Raw genomic sequence first — 20,324 nt, forward strand, 5'->3', positions numbered from 1 at the left:
GTAATTTGCTGTAAATTTATGATGGTGTTAATTAAGATCAGAATTCGGACTTTGAGGTTTAATCTACCTTGTTTTGTGTGCATGTCTCATTATAACCGAGCATAAACTGTTATTAAATTATTTCTATGGTACAGTACTGATTAAAATGCTTGGAGTTTAGTTACAGGCTTTTTTGATGTTGCATTCCTCTGAAAGTATTAAATGATGATTTTATATTTTATTCATGTTCACACTTGAGAAAAACTGTATGTCCAAAAAAAGAGAAAGAGCATTTAGAGAGGGGTAATTACTCACTGTAATTTAACTATGTTACTTGGTCTAATTTCCTTGAGCCTGATCCTATGCCTACTAATACAAACATTATTCTTGAAAGTAGAACTAACAAGATCTTTTCAATGTTTAAAAATGATACACAAACGTTTCACTTCCCCCCACCCAGAAACTAAAAATTAAATTGTATTGTAACTAACAAGTGAAGCTTAGATAAACAAAAAAGTTCTAACTACCTAAGATTTAGTGTTATAGAACTAATTCCGTTATGTTAGAGTTTGAACTTGTGAAAGACAATATCTGGTTTTTAAAACCCCATTTTATCAGTGTAATTTTAGAAGCTTTCTCCTTTCACTAAGAAAAAGATCTTTCTGCTCTAGTATAAGTTCAAATACAGTTTCCAGCCATGGGTTGGGATTTTTATGGAAGTAGCTCATCTTCTGAAGGAAGCAGAGGCAAGGCACCTATCATTTCACAAAGTTGCAAATCTCTGGCAGGTACTCCTGGCCTAAAATATGGTGGCTTAAATAAATAGATAGTATAAGCAATATTTCTATCCATTTGCAGCCTTTAGGAAATGTAGTCATTATTACTTCCCAGGCAGATCTTCAGTTGGTTTCAACTATACCTACCAAGTATGTCTCAGAAATCTAGATCCTGGTCCTGCCCAAGCCTGGAAAGTGACGGTCTGGGAGGCTGCTCACAGGTACGCAGTGGCAAGCACTGCAACTCGGTTTCCCTAGCAAGGTACCAGGTCCCACATTCTGACTCGGATGCCAATTCTGTCTGCAGCATAGATCAAATTATCTTACAAATCAGAAAAAAGAGAAAGGAATAACTAATGCCTAAGGTTAAATTTCTCCATCAGTATTGGCCACATGTGCAAACTAGCAGATGTTGAAAAATGACGAGATCCAGCATCTTCAAGCTCTGTCTTAAAGATATATTGGTACTTTCAAATGGCCACATGCTACTGTCTCTTCCCACAGCACCGCCTCAGCATAGAGCGCTTTGCTCTGGGCCCGTCAGCTTTGCTGGCACTACCCTGCCTCATACTTATCAAATAGTAGGAGTTTCTTTTTAGCTGGGAAGCTCTTGAGAGAACAGTTATTGCTGAGGAAAGGTTATGCCTGCAATTCTTGTGGTATTTTTGGTTCCTACTCCTGGTTTTCTTTAACATTTTCTCAAACTATTCTACATCATGAAACACTGAGCTTCTTAAAAAACATCCAAAATGCAATCTTTTCTTGGTGCTGTATTGCTGAAGCGAGCAGAATCCAACCTGTACATGACACATTAATCAAGGAATATTTCTGAAACTGGAAAAAAAGGATTTAAGTTCTTCTCTCAGAAAAATATGTAGGGATAGCTCAGAATGTTAACACATGTTATAGGTACAGTCAGAAACGACAAGAGCAATACGTACTCATGTTTTCCTTTACACTTAAGCCGAGCTTAGGAAAAAAACTGGTGCTAAATGCACTCGGTTAAAAATGTGGAAATTCTTTTTTCTGTCAGGATACCAACAGAGCGAAGTATATAGTATTTCCAAAAGCTTGAAGCATACACAAGAGGCCTTGACTTAGTATGATCACTTTTCATATGATGTGGCAGACAAAGGTCATGCAAGTCACACCTGCCAGGTACTGCAGTGACCAGTCATCACCCACACATCGCCTTGGATACTATCTACTCAGCACACAGGGTCTGAGGCTTACTCACAAACAGTTATTTTGAGCACTGCCTGTACTTACAACATATTCCAATGCAGAATTCAGTCTGGATAAGCAAGACTTTCTATCAAAAGTTCGTAACACGGTAAGCTGCCACGTGACCTTTAACAAACCTAACCATCCAGGGATTTATGCCTCCTTGGAGCATTTGCTTGATGCACATGCAGCAAATGTTTGCTCAAACTGGGAGATATTCCAGGTGCTGAAAACACATATATTTATTAATCATTCCCTAGAAATCTATGGAGATATAAATGTGAAATTACATAGCTTAGTTCAGATCATATATTATGTTTTTGGATGCAGTCTCAAAGCCACAGAGCAGTAATTTTCTTAAAAAAGATCTACAGGAAAAATATGACTTACAGAAACCAGGGCTTAGACGCCATAGGTAATCATGCCTATCCTAAGTGAGCAATATTAACCATTGAATCAGGTTTAACCTGCAAAGCTGAACGTATGAGATACTGTTGCTAAAAAAATAACATCCAGCTTTTGGAAACAGATGAGAAAACAAACCAAAATCCAAAGAAAACTTTTTTTTCCACATGACCAATCAGAAAGACAGATCTCATTTTTTTGGTCATAATTTTGATGTCCTTGTCTTTATTCTTAAAGAATACATCAGGTCATATTTCCTTAGACAAAGAAGAACTCAAAACAGAAGGATTTTTCTTAATACTGTGCCTCTTAGAGTCAGCAATGAGCCCCAAAACAGCCACCTGCCTTTTCTGTCTTGTTTTGAAACACGACACTGATGCTGTTAATTCCTCATTACTCACTCTATCTGCCTTGCAGAACTTCCTGTTGTTTTCCCTCATAAACACATGCATTTTTAATCAGCACCTAAACCGCATGTTTATTTTATCAGTCTCCAGACCACGCACTTCAGCCTTAACTCAACCCTGACACTTTCTATTCTGGACAAAATTCATGACAGTTTTCAGCTCTTTTACAGAAGTAGATGCATATTCTTTTGTACCTATAACAGATGAAAAGGACCAACATGTCCCTTTCTACTCCTGATGATAAACTGGTTATTACATTTCCAAATGTTCCAATCAGTGGTGCTGAGGTTTCAGAAACATGTAGCAATACAGGAGTAATTTTTTTTTGTTTGTCGTCTCTGTCACAGCATACTATTTCTTTATTCATGCCCTGTTGCCCGTATGGCTCCACAACTGCTGGATATCACAAGGACATAAACAAGACGCCAGAGACCAAGGAAGGACAAAAAGGAAAATCTGCAAAGGGAGGTCCTCAGTCTGACATTGCTGCCAAAGATTTCCAGCTACAGCCTGGAGCATGAGCAGCACGCAGCATACATTGACTACGGGAGCAAGACATTATATTTCTCACCACAGCAATTTAAGACCCCAACTTGATAGTGGCTCATATAGTTTAGGGTAATTTTGATGTTTACCAGGTAGTAAAAGGCCTACCAAAGTCAAGCCCACAGAACAGCAGTTTCGCACCCTACATCCCTGATACTCACTTACAGTCCCACCACACCAGCTGAGGACTCCCACATACCAGAAAACTCTTAGAGCAATGAACCATTTTCTTGCCCCTAGTCATGCATTAACAGACAAGGCTACGTAGCAGCATATGAACCTGTAAGTCTATCCACACATCTAGATCAAAGCCAAGAAGACATTTGTGTCACAAGTAATTATTTAAATGTCTTAACTCTAACAGGTGAGGCACTATTAAGGTGATTCCAGCAAGACTATACATATCCTTTTACATGAGGGTTGTTTTCCCTATTAATTAAAGTGATAAAATCATATAGGAAACCAAGCTCTGTAACGAATTAGTAATGGACTTCAAGCTTACAAATACTCTAAAATAAGTAGGGGTTGAGGTTGCCACCACCACCCACCCCAAAAGACTTCACTAGGAGGCGGAAAGGAAAATTAAATTTACGCAAATATATCCAGCTTGCAAAAACAACTGCAAAATTTATTGTTCCCTCTTCTGTTTGTGTGTATTAAGGATATGTACTGACTTTATGGAATTACTTCAGCAAGCTGTGAATGATGATGCATGAAATGAAAAAAATTCAGTCCAGTGCACAAGAAGAATACAGAGAACAGTAGGCAGTCAACAATACACTTTTTAGAGAAGAATGGATATACACCACACCTTTTTGGATGCAACTGTGCTGAATTCAGTGACAATATCTCACAGTAAGTAGGGGGCACTTCCAGGTTCTCATCAGACAATCAGATTCCAATTCTGCAAGACAGCACTGAATAATTAATTCCAAATTCATTTTTTAAATCTAATCAAGCAATATTTTGTCTCAGTTGCAGGTAGTTGTAAATAGAATCAGCTGGAAGCCTAACAAAAAGATGCATGACCATTAGATCATTGGCCAGAAAAAAATAGCTGGTCATCATCTATATTCCATGTATCTCTATTTTACTCATCTGTTTAATTGCAAGAACAGGCAAATTCCAGGTAACAGAGACAAATGAATAAACCCTCTTTGCAAACCTCCAGCCATTGACTACAGTCTCGGTCATGATACAAAGACCCGTCTTTTAAAAAAACCCATTCATTAAGAAGATTAAACATTTCACCAGGCAGGCATCACAGAATACCTGTTACAGAAGGCAAAAAAGAGACTTGGATGAACTCCAAAGCAGTGGCCTCTTTTCCAATTCCAAGACACAAGACATTACTCCTGCCAGTCAACATTTCAAGAAGCAAGATTACCTATTACTAAATACTTGCCAAAACCAAGATAGGTTGCTTTGAATGCATTCAATTAAAAAAAAAAAAAAAACAAACAACCAAAACCCAAAAAAACAACCAAAAAAACCACCAACACCAAAACAAAACAAAGGAGAAATCCACCCATGCCTATATGAGATGACAGATTCGAAAGCAAAGACACCGAAAGAGGCACTCCAGTGTTTTCATTTAGACAGGGAAGATTTGTCTTCCCTTTGCCTTTTTTGGAGTGTAATGTATTCTAGAGATATAGTTGTTTGATGCCATAGGCCTTCAACACAGCTGATCTTTATGGAGGCTGCCTGAAGGTATAATATGAAGATTCCCTGTATGTCCATGTTCCAGGTATACTTGAGAGTGCTGGAGCTTGAGTCATCGTGTGATTAGATGCAGGTTTAGAGCAGCTGACAGAAGAGATACCTTTCTCCTTTAGTATGGAAGGCAATACACAGGAAAGCGAACTGACTAAACATATTTACCTTCGCAGAAAAATGGTCTTTCTTCTCTTACTATTGAGAAGAACATTCAGAAATAAGTGTCTTCCAGAAAGCTGTCAACAATATATTCTAATTAGAATCACAGACACCATGAGGGTACACAGTGCACACGTGTAACTACAGATCCAAAGGTCTTGTAAAAGGAAGCATGATGCTAATCAGCATCTCATTGAGTGTGCAAACCTCTGCCGGTGATGTGTAATGAGACACACATAAATGGCGCTGCCTGAAAAGCCAGGCAGATGATTTCCACTACAACAAATGTTTCTTATTATTTCCATGCAGTACACAAAAACAAACAAACAAACAAAACCACCACAGTTGAAGTAATTTAAAAAAAATATATAATTATTCATAGCCTACAAAAGAAAAACACAGACAACAGTAATGGAAAGGGGCTCAAATATTGTTTGTTTCTTTATTTTGTATAATACAAACTGCATGAAATTGCCACACCATTTTTGACACGCTTGCAAATCAGATAGTGTAACACATCTTGGGAAATTTGCAGTTCAAAGACACAAGAGGCTGTTTCTACAGAATTAATGCAGTCTGAACTTTGTGTGTGAAGAAAGCTAGTTATCCATTATAGCTCCCATTTAAGACAAAACCTGGCAGATAAAGAAAAGCTCAAAGTAATTGAAAAGATACACATTTAAATAAACAAGATATAGACTGGAGTCTTTAAGAATATTTTTAAGCAAAACTGGTTCCCTAATATGTATCAGTATTTTACTGGTAAAAAACCCCCACCTTTGACATATAAAACCCCATTCCATTAAAAATGCTTCTATAGCATTAAAATAACATCCCTTTCTGTCTTGGCTGAGATTGAATGAGAGAGTATTCTGCCCAATGGTTGTGAACATTACTGTGTAACTACTTCCAGGTTCCCTTGACATTAGGCATCACTCTGTTCTTACAGACCTGTTGGAGATGCTAGAGCAGGACCTTAAGTTGAAACCCACCTGCTACATTTTTTTCCTTCATAAAGCTGCTAGAGTATCTGCCTGAGGGCAGTTTGCTAAAAATCTTAGCTAAAGACATAAATGAATACCACCGATGAGTTTCAGATTTCAACTAAATATATTACTAAGTGTGTACAAGAGAAGCAGTGGAGACAATAACGTAGTGTCCTACATTCACACTCACATTACAGGGACTTAAGAGACATATTTAGGACCAAGTGGACAAGACCTGAAATATGGACTTCAATTTTTAATACACTTGCTAGAATAATCTTTTATAAAAATGTAGAACACAAGCATCAGATGGAGAGGTGATTATTCTACTGCCAGTTATTCTGTCAGCCCCTTACAGTCCTTGAGAGAGGAATACAGTTGATTGCTGCTTAGCACTGAGAAAGGGAGAGGACAAATCCTGGATCCCTGTTTAGGATGTAAACAGCATTAGAAAAGAAAATTTAATTGAAGCAGGGTAACTGAAGCATTGAAAAACTGCTAGCAAAGATTCGTTATTGCTCCAGCAAGAGAAACTGTAATACACAGTTTAGGCCTTAGCCTAATATTAAATATTCTACTGTGAGGGTTTGCGTTTGGCGTTGGTTTGTTTGGATTTTTTGTATTGGCACTAGTTGGGGCAGAAGTCTGTGAAGTCCTGGGAACCTGCCACTGATTTTCAGTAGGGACATGACCTCCAAGCATCTTTTCAAACTAAAGCAGATGTAGCACTCTAACAGTGTAGCTGTACGGCTCTCCTCTCTCCCTCTTGGCCAAAGGCTGTTCTAGTACTCCGTTCAGAGCAGACGGTGTTCTGGCAAGAGGCAGAGAGCTTCCCCAGCTATGTCACCGGAGCCTAGCAAGGGGGATGCCTTCTTGTCCCTACCAGTGAACCTGGACAGGGTCCCAAAGCAGTTCAAAAGCCCTACTGCTCAGCCTGTCAAGGAGGATTTGGGTCATGGCCAAAGGCAAAAATCTCATTTTCTAGAACCTTCCTGGCACAAACATGGGAACCTTGAAAGATTACCGCAGATTTTGGGGTGGGATTTTTTTTGCAGGATGTTGTACTTCTCTTCCTGCTTTGCTTTTGTCCAGGTTGCTTGAGAGTAATGTTGTGCACGAGGATTAACTAAAAAGGCTAATTTTTCAGCCATAAAGTCAGATCAAGATGTTCAGCTACAAAATAAAAATGTTTAAATGAGAAATAATAGAGATTGTGAGGGGGAACTGAAAGATTGTTTTGCATCATTTTGTTTTAACACAAACATTTTTTTCTGCTACGAAGCAGGATTTATTTTTTTTTTTAATTAACATTAGACAGCTGCATCTATCATTTACATTGTTTTGCTTCCACCATACACACCACCACCACCACCACCCCTCCCTAGCATCTCAGATACAATAATCACATCTGAGGAGAGGTGGGGAGCAGAGCAGACATAGATGGGACAGCAGAAAGCACTCTAGTTGGCATGCTTTCCCGAAACAGCATCACCTGTTGCCGCTGGCACAGGCTGGCCTAGACTATTTATTTCACCCATGTAGCAGAGAAAGAAAACAAAATGAGCTTAATAGCCAGTCCTGCCTGAATTTTTATTAAAACTTCATGAAGAAAGTTGCAGAAATTCCCTTCTTTCCATATTAACTGAGAAGTTATAAGTTCATCAAAGCCTTGCAATTCTAGTAAGCAAAGCTTACAGAGAAAAACCAAACTCAGTAAATGGAAGCTAAGGCTTTTGCTCAACCACATTGTAGCCCAGGAAAAATTAATCCTAGCGCTTCCACCACTGTGATCTGTTCCGGTTGAATCTTGTGACCTACATGCATCACAGTGAAATAATGCTTTCAGGTTTGTTTGGGTTTGCTGGGGTTTTCGGTTTTTTTTGGGGGGGTGGGGTTTAATTTTCGATAATCTATTATCAATCTATTTAGCTTTTTAGTAGTTCCTGTTCAACTGTGAAAATGGATTAAAAAAGACCAACTGTTTCAACTGTCTTGCAAGAGAAAATAACTTCAGTACACCTAACCGCTGAACAGAAAATAGCAAAGTTTTACTACCTCAGATAATTTTCATACCTGTTTATTTCTAGACCAATAAAGGAAAAGATAATGACTTGAAAGTTTAGAAATACCAGATATGTTAATTTTTTAATTAATGCTTTTAAACTAACATGGCATTAAAACTGCCATACAAATGTGTCAACCATTACTGTAGTAAACATATATATACAAAACATACATAAAACTCAAGCAATGAGAAATGCGAATGGCTACTCATGCTTAAATTAAAAACATAAATAAATATCCTAAATCAAGATGTTAACTAAATATCAGATTCAAAAGTCTGTTACCTTTCATTACGCTTCTCCTGTCAAAGGCTGGCATGTATAACAATTGTTCCGGAAAAGTTTCTTGCATTTTTAAAAGATGCACAGATAGCTGGAATCCCTGAAATATTTCATTGTTAACACATAGGTAATCACTATGATAAAATCCTAAGGACATCAAAGAATTTAGAGCAGAATAACTTGAATAGCTAACAGGTTTACATATACAAAAAGAAATCCTGGCCCTGGTCATGTCAGCCCTAAAACTACTATAAACATCAAGATAACCTGAATTTCATCCTTACTGTTTGACAGCTTTGCAATATAGATTAAACAGTTCCCCAAAGCATGTGATTTTTTGTATTTTTCAAAATTAAATCAGTCATTAACGTAAATTTCAGAAAAAATATGTGGGTTTTTTTTTTGTTTAGTTTTTTCCAGAACATTTATCCTTAGGATCTTTTTCCAGATTTCTACAGAGCCAGCAGTCCTTCCACTGACTTCTCTCAGTTTTGGATCAAGTATTTAGTGATCTACATCTCACATTAAAACACTTGACTTACATGATCAAAATACGTAGGGACTTTTGAATAATCACACAAGTTGAGATTTCTGCAACAGTTAGCAAGAGTAGTGTGAAACCAATGAGACAAATACAATTTTAACATAAAATTGAGTTCAGAACACAGCTGCAGACCTTAGGAGGGAAGATGTAAAATAAGGGTGGAGTGGTGTGTTGTAAATACGCAGCAAATACTTCTTAGTATCTCCAAGGTAAAGTGAATAGTGAAATTAAACGACAGGAACAGATCAGAGACAACAGATGGAGAGAAGAATTTTGCAAGAGACGGTCAAATGGAAAGATCAAGCTGTGGTTCAGTAAACACAGAATAATCAAAAGCAAACCATGCTAATTTTGAAATTTCACGTTTCAGTGTTTGAATTACATCCCTACCCTGCAATATATCTCCTCAAAAAATCTAAATAAACCAGAAATCTGAGCTAATAAAATCTTTTACAGTGTACCGATATATTAATTTATTTTTATATAACTTAAATTTGTGAACCATGTACTATAGATAAACTGAATGATTTTGGATGTCCTGGTATATTCAGAGATGATTATTGAGGTTCCTAAGGGATACTCCTTTAACTTTTTAAGTAGATTATGTATAGATATCTTACCATTGTAGACAGGTTAAAAAAGGCACCAACTGAGCATATTCCCAAACCACTACAAATTTCCCATTAAACCTTGCTTGCCTGTTTGAACTAAATGTAACTAGCACTGATACCAAGGTTTTGGGTTTTTATTATTCTTATTGTTGTTTAGAGTGCATAAGAATAGAGAAAGTACTGAGTTTAACGTCATCTCCTTTTCAGATATTTATTCTTTCAGGTCTCACAAGCTGTACATCCACTATTGACTCTGTTACAGCACTGGCTGGATTATATACTTCAAGTTTACCATCCGCATCTACTATTTGTTCTCGTGGGAAAGAAAACACTATATTGCCATTACAATACAAGAAAGAATTAGACATCTCTCTGTCAGCTTACAACTCCTGTTTGAAAGCCCATCATACTAGCAGGTCAACTATACCCAGCACATGTACAACTGCAAACACTAAAACCATAGGAGAGCAACTTTTGTAAAACCAAAAGTTTTTTTTCAGCTTTAACTTTCCACCCAGAAAAGATACTCAGATCTGAAAAGCCCTTCTACTAAAGGTGTTTCCAAAAAAAATTCTGACCATCTTCAGGAGTCATTCTGGTATCAGAGAAGATAAATTGCTGGAAAGAAGACCATAGTCTGCTGCATTCTAAATCAACAAATGAGAAATACTGAGTTATAATTATAGCTCCATACAGATGGTAACTAGTGTAAAATTCCATTACAAGTTCCCCTTTGCCTAATTTGATTTCTCATACATTAAACAAAAACCTCCAAAAAGACTGACCAAAATATAGATATGATTTGCTTGCTTTGGAAATAAAGTTTGACAGATAAGGAAATCTTGCACCAGATCTCAGTAGATGTTAAGACGGCTAACTTTTATTACTAGTTAATCCAATCCAATGGTAAAAGCTTATTGCATGCCATAACAATAAGGTGCACACACACTGAGAATGAATGCACATCTCCATATTTTCCAACTTTAGACCCACATTGTAGTAAGTATAGAAGACAGTAGGTATGATCTTTCCAAAGACTGAGAAAAACAAAGGCAAAAGGTTGTCCGTATGCAAACATTATCACCAAATTGCTGGCCCAGGGCTGGATATGCTTACAGACCTCACTGAAAAGCTGTTCAGGTGCACACTCTGCTATGGTGCACAGGAGAGCGCAAAGCAGCACAGACTTTACCTTGTACTCATCACACTTAGAAACATTGAATAATGGACAGAAAAATAACGTAAATCATCAACAATGGCTTTGTACTTTTATAGTCTGAAGTCCAGGTTTGTGCTGTATTCATAAGAGGCCTGACATGCCTCGGCTTAAGCTTGAGTTATGCAAATCCTGGCAGACTGATCTGCAGAGGTTTTGTGCAAGTTTCATTACAATTCACATTTGTGCAGTTCCAGTCTCTGCTCACTGAGTCTGGAAATTTCCGCTTGTTGGAGTTGAATGAATGGTTCATAGCCAAGAAATTCTTCACAGTTATGGTTACTTAATTCCCTTAGGCACTTGGAATTTACATGTGAAATATGTGTGCATACATATGTGCTTGTACCACAGGTGTCCATGTGTATATACCACATGTATGCACAGAAGGGCAAAACTGTGAGCATCTGACATAGTCAACATTTATAGAACTCTGGCAATGCACAGTAAAATATAATTTTGTTACTACTGATGATAAAGTCACATGCCAAAGTTTGTGTTCCTAGCATCAGTCTTCTCAGAATTACTGCCACAAACACTTGCATACGAGAATTTAAAACACTAGTAGCCTCTCAACCACATGACTGAAAATCTGATTTCCTTTAACAGTTCAGTTTGATTTTTATATTGGTTTCAATCAATATTGTTATGATGCAATTCTCACTCTGCTTTATCTAAGCACATCTATTCACACATGTGGTCAGTTCACATACGTGGTCAATTTAACAAGACTGTCAACTCAAGAAAACCAGCTGTGATGGAGTTGTACCTACCTCCAAAATCTTCCCAACCCACTGGTTACAGGATAATTTGTAAATGCCCTTGCAACAGGTGGCACCATGATCTGCTAATCCTGATTTCAGACAGGTCTGGGGGAAAATCAATGAGTAGCACTCACGCTGAAGGTACTGCCTCTGGCAGTAAGTTCGCATAACTTTATCTTTGATGAAAAGGCACTGGGATTAATAACACTGAGAACAGAGACAAGACGTGAAAATAGTTTTTTTCTTGCTGGTTTTGCTGTCAGTGTTTAAGCAGGACTACTAACCCTGGTATGTCTGATCCTTGGATCATCCCTTTCCTCCTCCCCAAAATTAAACAACAAAAGTGCATCTCCTTAGAAAAAGTGTGCTTTCACAGGAGCTAGATCATATTTTGTCCCTCTTGGCCCTCCCCTGGGGAGCTGAAGTTAGTGAACTGACTTTTATCTTAACAGCACAGCTCCACAGTAAATAAAACACTTGTCAAAAGAATGCTGAAAATTAATGCAGAAGGCAACCAAGAAACTCAGAAAATGCTGCAGCTGGAGGTTAAATGTTCCAACTGCAACTCCCTGAGAGCCTCTGGCACAGTGTTTGACCCCTGCTGGCTTCTGAAGTCAGCAAGAAACGGGAACTCACCTAGCACATATGCAGCATATTACCCTGACTGTTAGCACAACAGACAACAAGCCACTCAAAATCTGCCTGTGTCCCTCTAGCAAGCTTGGTTACTCCATTGGGTTATTACCCTGCTTGGATAGCCCTTCTCCAGTATAGATTTGCTCTACAGTTGCCTGGGTTCCAGAAATGAATGCATCCATTTTGGAAACAGTGGCTGAAAACATAGAGATCTTCAGATTATTTTCCTAATTCTAGTGTTTGGGTTTTTTTCCAGGCCCTTTTAGATTAGCTGTGTTTCTGCAAAATTTTTATACCTTAAAAAGTGTCAGGAAAAAATGAGACAATGTTCAACGTTCGTACATTTTAGTACCCTAACAATAGCCTTTTTTGAGCATAACTACTTAAGTAGAAACTAATACTGCTTAAGTCATTCAGATACGAGCTAAAACTGGAATGCCAAATCATCTAACTTTTGGAAGGCATAACTGAAAGAAGTGTAGGGGGAAAACAGGGAGAGTTTTTGTTCTTAAATTCCTAAATAAAAAGCCCAGGTGCAAGCTGCTTCCTTGAAGTGAGACTAGCCCTTAACTTCGTGCAAGTCTAGATACCACCTTTTACTCATCACTACCTACCCTTGAGTGATATATATATCTAAAAATACAAGTCTACATCAGAAAATGAGACATTTTACGTATAAAAGACATATCAAGAAGTAGTATCATTTCTCTGTAGAAGACTGATAGCAGTTCCATTTAGAGAGGTCACTTTGAACCCACGTCCAGAGTGTGATTGTAGTATATGATTTAGTAGTCAATATCTTTTCTCTTTTTCTCCATAATACTTCTGTAGGTAAAGTATCCACTTTTAGCTAGAACCTGAATGTCCCAAGGGAGAGTTTACTCACTTACTCAATTCTTCATTTCTGCCACATTTTTAGCATTTCTGTAAAGACTATGTATCTGCAAATATCACGTCCTTTCTACTGCATACTGAACTTCTGAAAAGAAAATGGTTGAAAAGAAAGATAACTTCACACAGATCCAGATTTAAGAAGGTATTCTGGGGAAAGAGGTGTCATAGGTTTGTGCTGGGTTTTTTTTTCAGAATACTTGACAGTTTTTCTTTGGGAAGACGGAGAGGGGAAACAGCACAAGGACATCCTGGCAAGCGTTTCAAAGTATGGTAAAGTTAGGGCAAGAATAGTTCTTCAAGAATCCAGGTAGCATCCTCATTGTGCAGCAGGAAAAGAAAAAAATTCATACCCAGGAGCTATAAAAGTCTGAAAGGCATGGAATTTAGTTCAGTTACCAGTGGCTTTTGTAAGTAAAGAAAACTGAGTTCCACTAAATATAGAATTTGGAACTGCAATCCAATACCTATTTGAAAAAATACTGTCTTACAACAAGATTTCCATCTAAACACCATTTGTATTATGATATTTTTCTTGAATTTTAAATGAGCACTGCAAACATGATCTTTAACAAATCATTTACTACAGTGTAATGAACAATCCTAATTTATAAAGATTTGAAGTTATTAATTTTGCTGTTTAATTTGTTTAGAAACACTACTTCAAACTGGTATTAACAGTGCTGTCTCTTGAAATTTATTAGAAAAACAAGACTATATTTGGCTATATAAAAATTATTTACATTTTATTATGTTTCCAATTCAAATGAATGAAAGCCAGGATATTTGGTAGAGAAATTTGACTTTTTCATAAAAACTTCTCCAAGTTTGTAACAACCTTTTGCAGAGTCTGGCAGCAATATGCACCCTGTTTGTGTGTACATATATATGTACTTTTTTTTTTTTTTCCACTGAACAGGTATGTAGGTTTCAATAACATAGCTTGAAAGGTCTTTCCTTTATCTCCCTTTAAACTCTCAAAGTCGTCCATGCATGGGATCTGAGAAAAGTTCCTACTTTACCCTGACCAAGAACATGTTATCGAACCAGAACATGTAGAGAAGGAGGCAGGAAGTTTTGCCGAGTTTTTCCTTTAGTCCAACGTTCAATGTATACATAGACAACATTTCACCAAGATACTGAAACTGAAGTTTTCAGCTAGATATCAATTTGTTTAAGATCATCACCAGAATGCAAGTTCGAAGTAATGCTTACAGTCTAACAAGAGCTCATGGAAACATTTTCAATTCCCAGTATTTCTGGGACATTAGATGTCACAGCCATTACAGAATGTAAGTCCTCCATCTTGTCACACTAAATAGGACAGAATGACCTTTTAAAATCAGCTTTCCCAAAACAAAAAGCACATAATAGTGACTTTGCATTATTTAACCTTCATTACTATTCACTGGATAAGTTAGTACTCTGGGATATCAGTCTTGAAAGGCTGTACTGTTAATGCTCACCTTTGCCAATCTAGACAAAAGCACTCCTCATAGCTGAGGGTCATTAGGAAATACTACTACACCTTCTGCTTCTACAACAGGCACCTTAATTCCTGCAGAGGTACACACACTATTTCACAAAACAGCCTTACTAAGATGCATAGCGCACAATGCAGAGCAGATCCACTTGTGATAAAATTCATTCATGGTAAATTTTTGGTGTGCATGATCAATAGAGAGTGCACAGGTTTCCCTTTTACTACAGAAAAGAATATGAGGGAACTTTACCCTACTGATGTTGAAGTCACTCACTCCACTATTCTTAAAGCATCCAGCTACCATAGCAAATAACAGTAAAGAAGATGAAGCAGTAGAGCAATTTTCAAAGTCAAAGCTTTCTACTGCATATTCTGTCATCCAGTTTCACAGCTCTTAGCCTGTGCAGCTGAAAAGAGCAAAACTGACATATTAAATCACGAAAAAGCTACGCTTTTAAACAGTTTGCTCCAACAGCCACTGAAAATCCAACAAGTGCTAGATCTGGGAGAAAAAAAAAAAAAAAAAAAAAAAAAAAAACCAAAACCAAAAAGAACACAAAAGATGACCTTTTTTTTTGTAACTATGTAACAATTTTAGGTCTTTAAGATTTCAGTTCTTCCTTTCAAGTTGAACGGACCTGTTGAACAGGTTCAGATATTACTAGGAACAAGTCAACAGATACTTATACACAGCAACACATGATTGTAAATCCCCACTCTCCTTCAGAAACAAAGCTGAAACCACACATGCAGAGCTTATCTTGCTCAAAGCCTTCTGTACAAAAGGACACCCAAAAAAGCCGTAGGGTTCAGTACAGGTCTGCAGCCACGCTCTTATTCCTGTGGCTCAGAAGCTATACCTTAAAAAACCACACAACCATCACCCTAAAATATTCTCATTGCAGACACACATTTAATGACCCCTACTAATACAGTACACAACAGTATTACTTTTTATGGCCTTTTTATTTCAAACGTAACAAAATGACTTGACTCCTTCTCATGTGACGATACCAAATAATACATTTTGAGTAAAAATACACATTCAAATAGATCAATGACTTAGTGGCTAACTGAAGTAAAATCCAGATATCATGTATCAAAAAATGACATACCAGAATAGTAACAGTGTCACAACAAGCAATGAAGATATACAAATTACTTTCAGCTGAAATTAGATTCAGTTTTTCTCTAAAGGATGACAGGAGGTGCTTCTTCCATTTAATAAGCCATACATTAACTGAACAATACTAGTAGCTAAATTACTTATATGACCAACATAATGACATCACTTAAAAATTAAAATTCAAACTACCTCTAAGCACAGAAGTACCAATCAACTGTAGCAACAGCTATTCTTATAAACCACAGTGTTTCTATCACTGCAAAAAATGACAAACTTTTTATTTAATTCTTGGGAACAGCAGGTATTTAGAACCAAACTCTGCCAAAGATTAATATGCAGAGATATCAATCAACAGCAGTAAGACTGTAAATCATGCCAAATTTCCATTGAATGTAAAACCTAACATATATCTATGAATAGCGAAAGGAAGAAACATAGAAAGTCAAAGCAAGATATTGAGTAAGGTAATTAAATACAGAAGCAAAAGCAATTGCCATACTTCTTTTAAAAGAAGCAATTGTTTTTTCCTTATACTTTAGAAAAAAAATTCTTAAATGTATGAATTAAGATTTTTTGATTTAATTAGAAAAAAACATATCCAAAATCTTCCATTTCAACACATATGAGGACTGGGGATTTAAAATTCATGTAGATAAATGATGAATTGGAAATTTACTTTTTTCAAATATTTACATATAAATGTTGTCTCGATTATTCACTAGATAACCACTGACATGCATTCTTACCATGCCAGACATGCGTGTCCTCAATTAAGAACACGCCTATGCTTATAACATCACATTACGTTGTGGATTGTTTGGGGGTTTTATTTTTATCTGAACCATGCCTGTTTTGGTTCTAGAAAATCCATTAAACTTTGATATTGTTCAAGGTAATAAGGAAAAGCAGCAAATGTTATTATTTTAATTAAACCCTAAGATGTGGATTTAGGTTAGGAAATAAGCGTTTCAGTAAACAGAATCTTAGAGTGATACGAATTAATTTTGCAGGTATCCCACCTATTCAATGGAATCAATTCACAGTATATCAGGTGACAGAGCAAATAAAAACAATGACAGCGTAGGAAGTACAAATTGCAATGCTCTTCACTAATTTACCTACTAAAATGTAAAATCAAAAGCAAATCAGCCATATGAAAGTTGCAAAAAAATGCTTATATGACAGTAACTACAACTCCAGTTTTAATGATGTCACTTTTTTCCTCTAACTCTGGAAAAAAAGTAGAATTTAATTGGTTTAAGTTCAATCCTCTCTAAATGAATTAAAAACCTCACAGCAGTCAAAAGTCTGTAAAATTGTTCAAAAGTCCATGAAAGGGATGCTAAATAGAATATTAAGTAGAGAGGACTGCAATGAAGCCTGTTGATTTTTTGACCTACAGCAGACTGTGTTGTTTTTTCATTGAACATGTACATTTCCAACGTGAGTGAGTGTCTGGTCAATGGGAATTATTTGATCAGCTACCATAGAAGACCCAAAAGATGCACTCACAGTTGTTTCCCTTCCTAATTCTATATCATAAAATATACAATTTACAGTTTAATGGAGTGCTCAGCACAAACCTTTCTGAGGTATCCCATAATCATGGGAGAAGTATTTTTCCAGCAAGTTAAGGAATATGATTAAAATCCACTTTCCAGCAATAATTCCTACTCAGCATATTACTCAATATCTTTCACAGATTCCTTGTATTACTAAATTAATTTTTACACAGCATAAATTTTTTTTGTGATTAAAAACCCTTGGCACTGTGTGCCATAATTTAAGATAGAAACATTTCCATTGAGTATCAAATGCAATGGCTCAATGTGTAAAGAAAACTGAAATGGGGCGGAGGGAGTGGGATGAAGCAAGCTTCCAGTAATAATTTCAATATTAGTTTTCGGCAGCATGGATTTAAAACCAAAAAGTGTGACTTTTAGGTTTTCTTTATGTTGCTATGACAACTATGCAACTACATAAGTGGAAGTGTTCTAAGGATGCAAAAAAGCTCCTTGACCTGTGGCAAAATTTTAAATTCTCCATAAGTGCTCTCCTTGTAGTGTCCTATTGGCTCAGATGAAACTTAAGCAGATAAAATTCTGTCTTTTCATTTATATCTCTTGAATTTCATTTGAGTCACTAACACTACACATAGGGAAAAAAAAGAAATATCCCCGTTGAGTATTATTTAATATCATAGAATCATAGAATCATTGAGTAAATCTCAGTTTTATTTAGATATACTTCAGTGGCTTATCATTGTTATTAATAATCTAAAAACTTATTTCCAACATCAATTAATTTTAACACTCAGCAGCCTTGTAGTCTACAATATATTTATTCCTGGAGCTAACTCTCATTAATAACTCTCATTAAGTACACACTTAGAGATAGAAAACTTGCACATAAATTCACAGAAAAATGATCCATTTTGCAACAGACCATCTTCAAGAGCATGCAAAAGTCTGGAACAAATTCTGCAGGAAAAAAATAATTAAACTAGTTGAACCTGGAAAACAAGATCTAACGCAATGCAATTTGTCGGCTATGGATCACACTAGGCGAACCTGACAGCTTTTCTTCAATAGATTTTCAATACAACATAAGTGAGGTACAAAGAAAATCTTGTCTAACAGGATTTCAGGAAAGCGTTACAGATGGTGTCACATTAGAGCTAGTAGTAAAGTCAGGAAGCAAGGATTAGCAGCAGAATTTAAAACATGCAAGGAATTAAGGATTTGAAAGGAGAAGGAAAATGACAGTGAAAGGGAATGCACCTGGTAAGAAACAGGTTATTTCAAATTCCTCAAGAATTATTCTTGTGAAACATTTTGTTCAGTGCTCTTGTCAATGGCATGGACAGAAACAGGAGTAAGTGACACTATCTTTAGCAAAACGGAAGATGAAATTATCAAAGAGATGGAAATCTTGAGGATTGCAGCAAGAGAAGCCGCAAAATTCATATTATAAGAAGAAAGCCATATACTTGGCTAACTTGGAATTCATGCATTGAAAGCATCTGGAGAAAGTATGAGGAGGAAAGTTGATCATAAAAAGGCTATGACCTATAAATGTGATACAGCTGCAAGAGAATCTAATATGACCTTAGACACACTGAGCAAGGAAAATAATATAGTTATACAAGATGTTCTCTGGATCAATGTATATCACACCAACTGTCTTCAAGAAAGACTTATTTAAACTAGAATTGGTACAGAAAAGGATCCCTAGTTTGAACAGGAAAACAAAGAGCTGACAATAAGGGAGTTTTGTTGTGGATTGTTTGGGGTTTTTCGGGGGTGTTAAATCTAAACAAATTAATTGTTACAAGCAGGGCCAAGGCATACGCAGCTCTAAAGAACTACTTTGATGCTAAAGGACAATGCTGACCAAAAAAAAACCCCAAACAACAACAAAAAACCCCAAACCAAACAAAACAAAAAACAACCAAAACAGATATTGGCTGGCTGTAATTTTAGGCTTGAAACGAGAAAAAAACCCTAACCATTAGATCAATTAGGTCTTTCATGGTTTTCCTGTTTTAAACATAAGACTCACTAAATTAATGAAAGGAATTGCATGACATGGAATTTGTAGTATTAGAGGACAAAACCTGATGACATTAAAAGTTCCTTCTAGCTCAGTTTATCCATCACCTTATATCATGTTAGGAAAAAATAGTAACTTCTTTTTACACTAGAAATCAGAGAGAAGCATGTATAGCTGATTTACATTTAAAACCTGTCTTCTGCAGTAGAGGTCAATCATTCTGTCCAAAACAGTGACCTCGAGGGAAAAACTTGCCATTTCACATACAGAAAATACACTGTTCAGACACAAACCTTTTGAATCAGCTGCATATTTTCAGCATTTGCAGCTCCTCATTATTTTGAGACTATTTGTAGACATCTTTTAGCATCTATCTATGGCAAGAAATAGTCATGACAAATGCAAAATAAAACTTTTCCTGATGAGTGGCTGACCTAAAACTTCACACTCCCTAACGTACTGAACAGTCCTTGTTCACAACTCATTATCTACAATATATTCCAAAGTGCCAAGTAAATACAGTAAAAACAATGAATTACAGTTCTTGTTCTACTAAAAGGAAGATGTTGGAGATCAATTAGCAACATTGTGTGTAGATGTTATCACTTAGCAATACTCCCTTGAATATAAATTAGTATTTTTAATAGATACATCACCTGTTTATTTCAGGTAAAAATAGATGCCAAAACAAAATTTTCTTTTCTCCTATCCTTGTTTCCTACCACTATTTCTTTATTTAACTCATAGCCTTCTCTGCTACTGCTATTTACACTTTGTTTGTTTCCAGTGGTCATAGCTCTTTTTCTCCCAGCTCATTCCACTCTGTTTTTATGCATGTAGCATTGGAAAACATCTTAAATACTCTGCCTCAAAAGCTCATCCCTCTCAACAGGTACTTACCTAGACCACTGTGGTGGTCTGACCCTGGCTGGATGCCAGGAGTCCACCAAAGCTGCTC

Source organism: Falco rusticolus, chromosome 11 (assembly GCF_015220075.1).
Source record: "Falco rusticolus isolate bFalRus1 chromosome 11, bFalRus1.pri, whole genome shotgun sequence".
NCBI lineage: Eukaryota > Metazoa > Chordata > Aves > Falconiformes > Falconidae > Falco > Falco rusticolus.